We start from the raw sequence: 10,241 nt of genomic DNA on the forward strand, positions 1-10,241 counted from the left end.
TTGTTTGTAGGAATAAATGTTGCCAACGTTTTTCACAGGTGGGTGAAGAAGGCCTTGTTTAAGGCTGAAGCTTGATAGGTTTTTCACCGAAAACTTTAGCAGCTTTCAAGTGAGCAGAGGCCACTGGGTTTAGCAAAGCCAAAGAAAATGTCTAGCATGTAGAACCAGCCCTTTGAGGAACTGTATTGAGACAAGGTATTCAATCCCACTCTCTGTTTTTTACTCTAGTTCGTGCCTCAGTTCATTGTCTGGATACATCTCTACTTGTGTTTTTGACCAAATATAGATTGCTAGAGCAAAATAAATTATAAAGAAAAATGCCCTAATTTTTCTTAAAAAGCAGCTATTTTCTTTGAGTCTGTGTGCCTGCCATTGGCTGACAGAAATCAGATCTTCCCTGAGAATTTCCTTAATTAAGTTGAACATTTCATTTAACAAGAGAGAAATAACTATATTGGCGGGTGGTATTATTCTGAAAAAATGGAGCTTTTACTCATTTAATAATAAAAACAGTATTTCCTTAGGCTTTGCCTTAAACTCAAACGGCATATGTATAGAGTGGTTAGAAAGCGCTGGAAAGCAGACATTCATAGGTAATGGAACAAATTTTTCGAAGCCTTTAGCCATGTTATCCTGAATACTGAAATGCAGGGCATTTCTGATGGAATTACACGCATTGCTCCTGTATAAATACCAAGTATCTTTATGGTGATTACTGCCTTTCAGTGAGTAAGAAGTGTATTAATACTGATTAAGCTGCATTACAGAAATAGAACACTTTCACAGGATTGGAAGCTGCTTTGCCAACAATGCTGTGCTGCGTACTGGGAACTGTTTCAAGCTACTTGGCATTAATGAATGAGAATTAAGGAGAAACTTTTTTTTTTTTTTAAGAGGATGGCTCTGCCAGTCTTGCTGATGTTGAGCTATAACAAGATATGTATTAGCAATTTTGATGTTAATTATATAACATCACATTTGACACTTGTTCTGTGTTTCTCCTCTCCTTTTTTTGTTTTTTTTTTTTTTTAACATTTTCCTTACCTTTAAGCTAATGAGTTGTGGAATTCCACAGTGATTGATGTTTTTTTAGGCTCGTAATTCGGCATGTCTACCACGTGAGATCACTGGTATGAGGCAAAGGAGAATTGTGCTTGTTCTTAGATGGTACGAAGAATGCAGAAAGGTTCGTGTAACGTTTTCCAGTGACGGTAATAAATAATTTCCATATCTCTGTTTATATTTAACATTTGCTTGGCTTGCGATGTAAAACCTGGCTATCAAAAGCATTTACTCATGGGCTTTACCTAAAAACTAGTATGATAGAGGTAACTTCATTTTTTAAACATAACAAAGACAATAAGGAGTTACCGCTAAAATATTTATTGCTGTTATATTAGAGAATTATTCTGTGTTTTATTCACTGCACATGGTTATGAGAGGCTAGCAGTTAAGGAGTTTTTCTAGAAGAGCCCTGAAATAGAAAAATATAGTCATTCAGACTGTGTTTCTTCTCTTTTAAATAATCTGCATTTTAAGGACATCTATGTTGCACTGAGAAAACTAGAAAAAACAATATACTTTCAGAACTAACGTGTAATACTAACAATTATGTCAATTGAAAATAGTCCCAGAGAAGCCAGAGAACCCGGAAATAATCAGAAGGGAAGTCTGAGCATGTAGATTGAGTGAGTTAGACATGCTGGCAAAGGGGACATCATTGTGCCAATGAGGCTTAAGTCATCGATGAAAACTTGCAGAGATTAGAAAGCCAGCATGAATCAGACAGTGCAGCTGGGCAGTTTTCCACTGGTGTCAGCCTTGGGCATGCCGACAGCATTCTCTGGGAGCAAAAGCACGGGGCTGGAGCCATTACCTCCAGAACAGCCCCCAAGCCTGAGAAAGGGCTGTGGGAAGATCATGCTGTTCCACAACTGAGACACGGATCAATAAAATAAGTTACATTTACAATATCAACAGATGCTTCCTTAGCAGAGGTGGAAGGCTTAAATCAGACTAAAACACAAACGTCATTAATATCTGATTTTTCCACTGGCAAACTATTCTAGTATCCCAAACAGCAGGCAGCTTCTGAACTTTGTTTTCCCCAAACTGTGAGAAGTGAAAGGAATCACGCTTACTATGGGACCTCGCAATTTGCTGGAGGCTGACACCCAAACACGTTATTCAAACTTGTTTCTTCATAGTCTTGTTCCCACATTACAGAGCTTTCGTCGGACCATGGCTGGTGTCCGTCGATTTCTGTGCCTGCTGTAACCATCTTCATATTTTCTTTCTGTTAGTTTTGAGTAAGAAAAGTGAAACTTCACACAAAACCTCATAGTTCATTCAGTTGACCTGAAGTCATTCAGTGGTTTGAAAACTAGCTTTAGGTTGAAACAAATACATTTTCTGTTGACAGCCTGGATTGGCAGCAAGAGCAAATAAATTGCTAGGAGAAAACTGGCAGGATGTAAAATTTCCCAAACTTTCGTGGTTCTCAGGACATTTTCAGACCAACTTCACAAAACAAAAATTTCCAGGTGTTGTGGTTTGACATGTTTGTTAGAGGGTGTGTGGGCAGCTTGAACTTGATCTCTTGTGTTCCCATTGAGGGTTACCCTCAGTAGTGTCCTTCTCACTCTCCCAGGTACTCCAGTGTTTTCATTTTCCTTTCTGTACCGTGGTACCCTTGCCCGGGAGCACACCAACATTGACTAGCAAATTTCTATCTTGATTTGTGTGCAGTATTTCAGGTCTTTATTGCCCAAAAGAAACCACGTCAAATTTTCCTTTAACTCTCTCACTGGAAGGAAAAAGTGGAACAAGGTAACGGGTGGATTTCTCCTTTTGCTCTGTTCAGTCTTGCTTGTGATTACCATGTACAACCTCTTGCTATTCTGTAGCAATGTTTAGAATCAAATCTTCTCCTTTTGATTAAACTCCAACAAATCCACAGGATGGTAGAGCACAAAAATAGCAGCTCACAGTCCTTTTATATTCCTGTACATACACACAAACACAGAGGCATAAATCTTCATGAGAACAATTGCAAGATTTTCACAAGATAAATCGTTTGAGAACAGAACCAAACCCATGCTACTGAGGCTTAATTAATAATATTAAAATAATCATTTAATTATCAACTAAAATGAATGAGTGGAACAACCTACTGCCACCTGCCACATGGAATTATTTTCAGGAAAGCTTAAGCATTTTTAAAAATGCTGCTCAGGAGTTTGAGCGTTGTATTTTCCATGAGTTATGAGCCCCCAGTGTTGCATTGCTGACCGATAGCCTAACTCAAGGAAAGGACTGAACGCTGCATAGCTTGCTGTTTGGTTCTGAACATCGTTGGCTCCACAGAAGCCACCATACCCTATGAGTGAAGATCCTCAGGTGCTGCGGACTCTCACTTTCACAATGGTGAGGCTCTCTATTCTGATGGCTTGTTGGGTCTGTTTTCTCATACTCAGTCATCTTCGGTGTTGGGATTAGTAAAAGCAGTAGCAGAAGGGATGTTAGGCTGTTGTGTGCAGTCACAGCTAAAGAGGAGTGATTGCTTGGTGTGCCAGCACCAAGATTCATGTTTGTTCCTCTTGCTAATTAATTATTTAATCTGCAGTGGTGAAAATCAAAATGCAGATGCTTTGGTAAAATTGGCATCAGATTTGAAAACCGAATTCTTCCAATTTGTCTATAAAGGCATTTTCTAAACACCTTGATGCTTTCAAATGATTCCATTGATTCCCTAAACCCACTGTCATGTTTAGGGAAAGCTAACATTTGAATTTCTTTATGGATGTTGTGAAGTGAAAAAGAAATCACACGGGAGGTCAAGAAGAAGCAAGTAGGAAAGAAATTAACTGAAAAAGATGCAAGAAGAAAATGAAAACTGTATAAAGAGCAAATGCCTGCATTTGGGATGGCATTTAATATACAGGAACAGCCCTGCTGCTGCATCTTTTCCTAATGGAGTGCTTGTGTCCCGTGGAGAAAAGCCAGCATTGTCACCGCTAGAGGGTGCCCTCGTATTTAACATATAGACCGCTGCTTTACATTTCTTCGGTCAAAGCCAGTTTAAAACCAGGGCTATCCACTAGGCAGGCCAGAGATAGGTACTTTCAAAAGAGACTGAAAACACTCGAGGTGTATTTTTAAAAGTGGATTGGTACTTAAAGATGAAGCTATTTCTTAAGGACAGTTTCAAAACCTCTTGGTGCCTCAAATAAATGAAATCTGCGCTATCCTAATCCAGGTAGTTGTTTTGGTTTTGTTTTGCTTTGCTTTTTTACTCAGAATAGTGATGACTTATCTGACTTACACAATTAAGATGTTTGGAAATCATTCTGGATCTAGTTACAGTTGCTTTAAGGATACTGAAGAAAATTCAGGGAGGTTTATGAAACATTCAGCATTGGCCTCATTCTGCAGCAGCTGAAGTCATCTTCTGGAGGAGCATAGTTGGGCGTCACTAATTGCAAAATCATCCTCTTTCTCCCTCCTCCCCTGGTGCTGAAGCAAGAGCAATTCCAAGTCAGCGCTAGCATTTATGCAAAATAAAAATAGACTGAATGTTAATGCATGGTTACAGGGTGTATATATTACTATAGCCTATAATTTGTAGGAAGGAGAATGGAAACTTTTACAGAGTGCACCAGGCAGCAATAAATATGACTCAATCAGATCTTGTCTGTGTGACAAAATATTAGTCAGAAAGAGGAATACAAATTTCTGAGTTAGTAAAGATGGGGGTGTAGTGGAAACCAGGTGAGGAAGACGCAAGTGCACAGCTGGGGAGGAAGGCCCTAGTGGCATGGTAAAAGGACTTGGTGGGAATTGTCAGAGGGTCTGCAGCCCCTAAAGGCCAGAGCTATTAACAGATCGGAGAGAGAGTCTTAACAGAAAGGTTAGCTGAAATATGGTAGGAATTGCCAAAGTGGGAAATTAAGTGTTCTGTGAAGGAGTTCAGGGGCTAATTGGATGCTGTCGAGTGAACAAAGGGACTGGCAAATTATGTCCATGTAAATACACAGCTTGATGAAATAACAGTTTGTAAAAACTAACTCTCCAAAATGTTTATCCTGAGAAATAAAAATGTGCAGGATAAATTTGTGTAAGAGGTATCATCGAGGATGATATTGCTTATGGTCGCTACTTGGGTCACCTCATGATACTGAATAAGAGAAATATCGTTGCCTTGATGGAATGTATGGCAGATTTCCGGTGGACTTCACTGGGGTAGAGATCTTGCTGTAGCTTTTTAAGGAAAAGAACAATGTAATGCATGTTTGGTTAATGAGATGATGTGCCTGAGGAAAGTATCAAGTCTTGAATCAGAGGTTGCCCCTGGAGAAGAAATCCAGTCTTCCCCTTGAGAGTTAATCAACCTCCACAGACAAAAATGTGTGTCGGATATCTTCTATTTTGGGGTTTGGGGATTAACTATCTAAATCTAAAGACTAGTTCTTAGAACAAGTAGATACAGCTTTTTTTTTTTTTTGGGGGGGGGGGAAGGTGTAGAACCAACAACAAAAACTTTAGGGTAGCTTGTATCAGTATTTAAACAGATCAGACTGTAGGATAAACTTTTTAATAAATAAAAATATAGTAAATTAAGTAATCTATCTCCCAGCTTGAGGAGCACTGATGAGAAGATACCAACAGACTGTGGGTTTTTAGTTCGTGATGGCTAAATTAGAGGATCTGCTCATGTTATTGGCGCATAAAGTAACCATGCAGATCTTTGGTTATGTGCATCATGTATAGAATGGGTCTTTTAACACATGATTTGTTTTTAAACAGATGTAAGATGTACATAGGGTCAGTGCTTTGTGGTTACTTGCATCTGTTATAATTTGGATATTGTCTGTTTGGAATGGTCGATAGCACATCCTCTAGTAAGTGATTTCTTACAGTATTTTTAGTATTTTGTCGTAACTGCTTTCCCTGAACAAAAGCCACTTTTACTTTAGACAAGGATCAAGAAAATGCAATACAGCTTGTACCTATATTTTCCTAGCTAAGTGGAAATCTCCATCTGTAGGTACCTTTAGAAGTAAAGCTGATGTAACTCTCCTCTCACTAAGGATGCCAAAGTTCAGTACAGAGCCACAGTCTCCCTTCTGCCTGTCTTCACTTTCTGACTTTTTGTGCCTTAACCTGCTAGTCGGAAACCCTTGTGTGTTTTTTCCAGCAAGAACAATGATGCATGTGCATTCAGGATCGTGCCCCTGTGTGTTTAGATTAACTGTACAATAGGATGTATCATCTTTAATATCAGGCGCTAACTTCTCTTAAGCATACCTTCTTTTGGATGAGAAAACCCCTAAGATCATGATTTCTTTGGAAATTGTTCTTCTTCAAGTCCCAGAAGCTGCTTTTCATCCCTGTAGCTCCAGATGAAACCATATTTTTGATTCTAACATTTTCATCAGCACTGGTCAAGATTTTTGTCACCTAAATGTGTATTCTGGTTCAATTTTCTGCTGATATTTGATATTTTACCCCAGGAACACCAAGCATAATGTTTCTTGCCTAGTTCTGTCTCTTGCTTTTAGTTTGAAGTTGCTGATGGAGGACTGTTTAGCCCTCAAGACGGTTGAAAATCCCATCTCTGTAGTGTCTTGTACTACATCCGGGTTCATTGCTCATTGTAGTACGTGCATGTCTCTGCTTCCCCCCAGACCCTAACCTCTGGAGGCATGTTACTTGGCAGTTCCTTGCAGAGAGCCTGGTAGCAACTGATTGCTTCTGGCTGGCTTTCTTGCCTTTTGGCACTCTCTTCATTTTGGTTACAAAGGTTATGTCCGCGAAGCACAATTCAGTTCTGTGTCAAGCTATTTGAGATGCTTTAAAGTAGACCTGCTGGCATTCCGCTTACAGAGACACAGGACAAAGCTATCCTGGTAGAGGCTAACTAAAGAAAAACCCAACATTTTCCCTAGAATCTGAGCATCTTGTGTATTGCATTATGTCAGCATACCAAGTGCAGCTTAGTGTGTATTTCTTGTTGTATGGATTGTCACGTTCCCAGATCCCTGAGTGACTGAGCCTTCTTCAGGTGAAAAATTGTGAAATGCACATTTTTGCAGACCAACTATCTGTCACTGAGAAAACCCATGAATAATTCTGAGTAAGAAACAGACCTGAGGACTTTGCAGTCTGTTCGCAAGCAGAAGTTGTTTCTCTGAATAAATAATTGGTTGGGAATCAGCCAGCACACTCAGCTTGTTACCAAATCCTTCTCAAAAGAAAACTTTGGCCTTGTGGGAAACTACTCATAGGTATAAGGTTTTGGAACACACCACAGACATAATATTTATATTTAAAGTCAATGAAAACAAAATGTTATTATGTATTGAGCACTGAACAAGAGAAAGAACTAAATGCAGACATTTAGTGACAGACCATTGAAAGGTACCAGAGGAAGGCTGAATGCAAATACACCTCTAGTGGTGCTATTATTTCTTTGCACCATTTCAGAGGTATAAAAACACCTGCTGCTGGCAGGAGTGCCTGGCGTTGCTCTGTTGGCTACTGTCCCACCACTGTGTCTAGGCTACAGCAAGCCCAGGAAGGAAAATAGTGAGCTTGAAGTATCTTTGCACTGCAGAAATTTATGGCTGATGGATCAGCCTCAGCTTTCTTGCAGCTTATTAGAAGAGCAAAGCCATTCCCCAGGGCTGCTCCAACAGAAGTAGAAGAGAGAAGAAGAAAAGTGGCAAGATGTCATTTTTGCCTTGCATCCTGAGTTTCACCAATGCTTTTTGTGTCAGGCAATACCACAAGCTACTGTAGGGGCCAAGTGTGTTTTATCTCTGATGTAGAGGGTTGGTCCTTTGCAGCTGCTCAGAGCCCTCGTAACCAGATGAGAGATTTTATCCTGGCCTCTAACAGGAGTATGCTCAAAGGGAAAAGCATGACATTTGGGCACAGAGAAATGGGGCCATACCGTGGTCCTGCACCACAAGACATCTTGGGAGCAAAACTTAGCAGGGATTCTTTAAAATATGGTAAGGTGAAGGAAGCAATGTTGTATAAATAAACTCGTCACTGGATCCCAAACATGAGTAAGACAGCAGGGATTTTCCCAGCAATGCCCATGAGGAAGCTGATTACCGCCTGTGGCACAGGGCTCAAATAGAGCACAGAAGTAAAACCGAAAGCCACACAAATGAACAGAAAGGATAAAATACACATTTTGCAGCTTCTGCTTAGGTGAGCGCTCTCTATCTGTTCCCCTGGAAAAGGCAGTCTTGGGCAGAGTGTGGCCTCTGGGGTTGCTCAGGCCCTAACATTTAAACAGTTCACCAGGAATGTGTTTCCCAAGTGGAAATTTGTCGTGTGGAGGCTAAGACTGCCCCTCTGTAGTCAGTGTGAGTGGGCTGCTTTACCAGCAGCAGACTCGGAGCAAGGATCAACACAGATCCTGAATTCCTTCTTGGAAAAGCCCTTCTTTCTCTGCAGATGGCTAAGCATGCTCTTCTGGTGGAGGATGTCCAAGGACACCAATCTCCTCAGGCCTAAATTCGACTTTGTGGCTATCTAGCACAGTCAAAGATGCTGCATTTTTGTTGCTATCAATGGTGTAACAGCCAGAAATATCACAGCTTTGCTTTCAGGTGTCGGACGGAATTTGCAGAGCTGACAGTCACAGAAGTCACCTTTTCTTTCCAAGGCACAGGCAGAAAAATACTTTTGTCGTTTGTGTTGGTTCTCAAAGGAAAAAAAAAACATACTACAAAACCCTGCTCTCAATGGTGAAAACTGCGGTAAGTTCTCTGCCTCCTGTGAAATCTCACAAGCTGTCACCAGTTTAGACTGTGGCACAATGTCACTGTCAAGCACCTTTATCTGGTGAGATCGTCCTGTTTACAAGTTTGGCCACTTCCTATTTCCATGGCAGATGAAGGAACTGAGGACAAACGGAAAGCAACATCAGGTCCCAATGCAAGTTTATTTTGCTTTGTGGCTACCTTATTTCAAATATTACTGAAGGGGTTTTGGTAGATGCATCTAAATGTGTTGGACTTCCACACGGTATTCTGAGCTGCAGTGCTTCGGCGATGTGGTGCCACAAATTTTTTGAGTTTTACTTTCATCCCTGAATTTTTTTCTTCCAGGCATTCCTGGGGAGAAAACAAAGTAACATGCTGAGGGCACCCTGTAGTAGACTTGCAAACTTGTGCATGTGGATGAACCCGGCATACCTTTGTTCCTCACAACACTGGCTCAGCTGAGCAGTCAGAGTGCTGACAAGCAGCCCGCAGTGCTCCCAGCCAGGTGTGTTTAAGTCATTCTTTTCATTTTAAATCTGCGTTCGTGAGCAGGTCTGACCACAGGCTAATGGCTCCAGCTTTGCCTACCAAATTACATTCTACTCATCTTAATTTCTAAAAGTAAAGATGCTGCCTGCAGCCCAGGAAGGCTGGTCATCATCCAGAAGCCCAGTACAAATCATAGACAGTGCTTCATGCAAGATTTCTGTGACTGAAGTTTCTCTACTGATCTGAACAACAGGTCTTAAAAAAAACCCAAAGAAAAAAAAAAAATACCCCAACCAACCCACATTTTGTTATACTAAGAAAGCATATAATAAAATGATTTATGCTTCCTGTTAGCTGCTTGATGATACGATCAGTTAAATAGGCTTCAGTATTTAATTATTACAAAGAACTCATTCATTTGGATCATATGTCTTGAAAGACACCCAAGAGATAAGAAAACAACATACCACAGATAGTCTTTAGGTCCTTTCATCTGCTGTTGGACGCAGCTCTTTAACAGTTGCTGCCCAGAGTCTAAGCCAACTGACCACCTTTCTGTCCTCGCTCATGCCGCAACTTCTGTGCCAGGTTCCGCTCGCTGCTGGTGCAGTCGCCTGCCCGCTGCCGGGGGGGACAAGGAGACAATTCAGCAAGCTGAAAGCAAGCTCCATTCTGCTGCTGCATTTTGCCTGTGAGGAGAGCTTGTCAAGCAACGCCCGATGGAACAACATGCAGTAACTGTATCTCCTGTGTCGGAGTGACGAATATGAACTGCCAAAGATTTCCAAAACATAAATAATTCAGCTCAATCTTTTCTAGGTGCAGGGGAATGAATTGCTGAAGGCCCAGCTCTTTAAGGAAGTTCAAGGCATTAACCTATTGCACTTGGTCTCTCCCTGTGAAATTATGGCAGAAGTTGCTCCTTAGATGGCTTCATATTTGCATTTTTATTAAATATTTATTGTTCTTCCT

General features: G+C 40.8%; 1 long non-coding RNA gene across 1 annotated transcript; it reads right to left on the minus strand.

Annotated features, from left to right (window-relative positions):
- Positions 1–1,031: 1,031 nt before the first annotated feature.
- Positions 1,032–10,028, minus strand: LOC141740237 (uncharacterized). The gene is made up of 3 exons (XR_012585928.1): positions 9,737–10,028; positions 8,979–9,131; positions 1,032–3,003 (listed from the first exon to the last, which is right to left on the minus strand). It is a non-coding gene; the product is annotated as an uncharacterized LOC141740237 (long non-coding RNA).
- Positions 10,029–10,241: the final 213 nt, after the last annotated feature.

This window comes from Larus michahellis, chromosome 3, assembly GCF_964199755.1.
Source record: "Larus michahellis chromosome 3, bLarMic1.1, whole genome shotgun sequence".
Lineage (NCBI taxonomy): Eukaryota > Metazoa > Chordata > Aves > Charadriiformes > Laridae > Larus > Larus michahellis.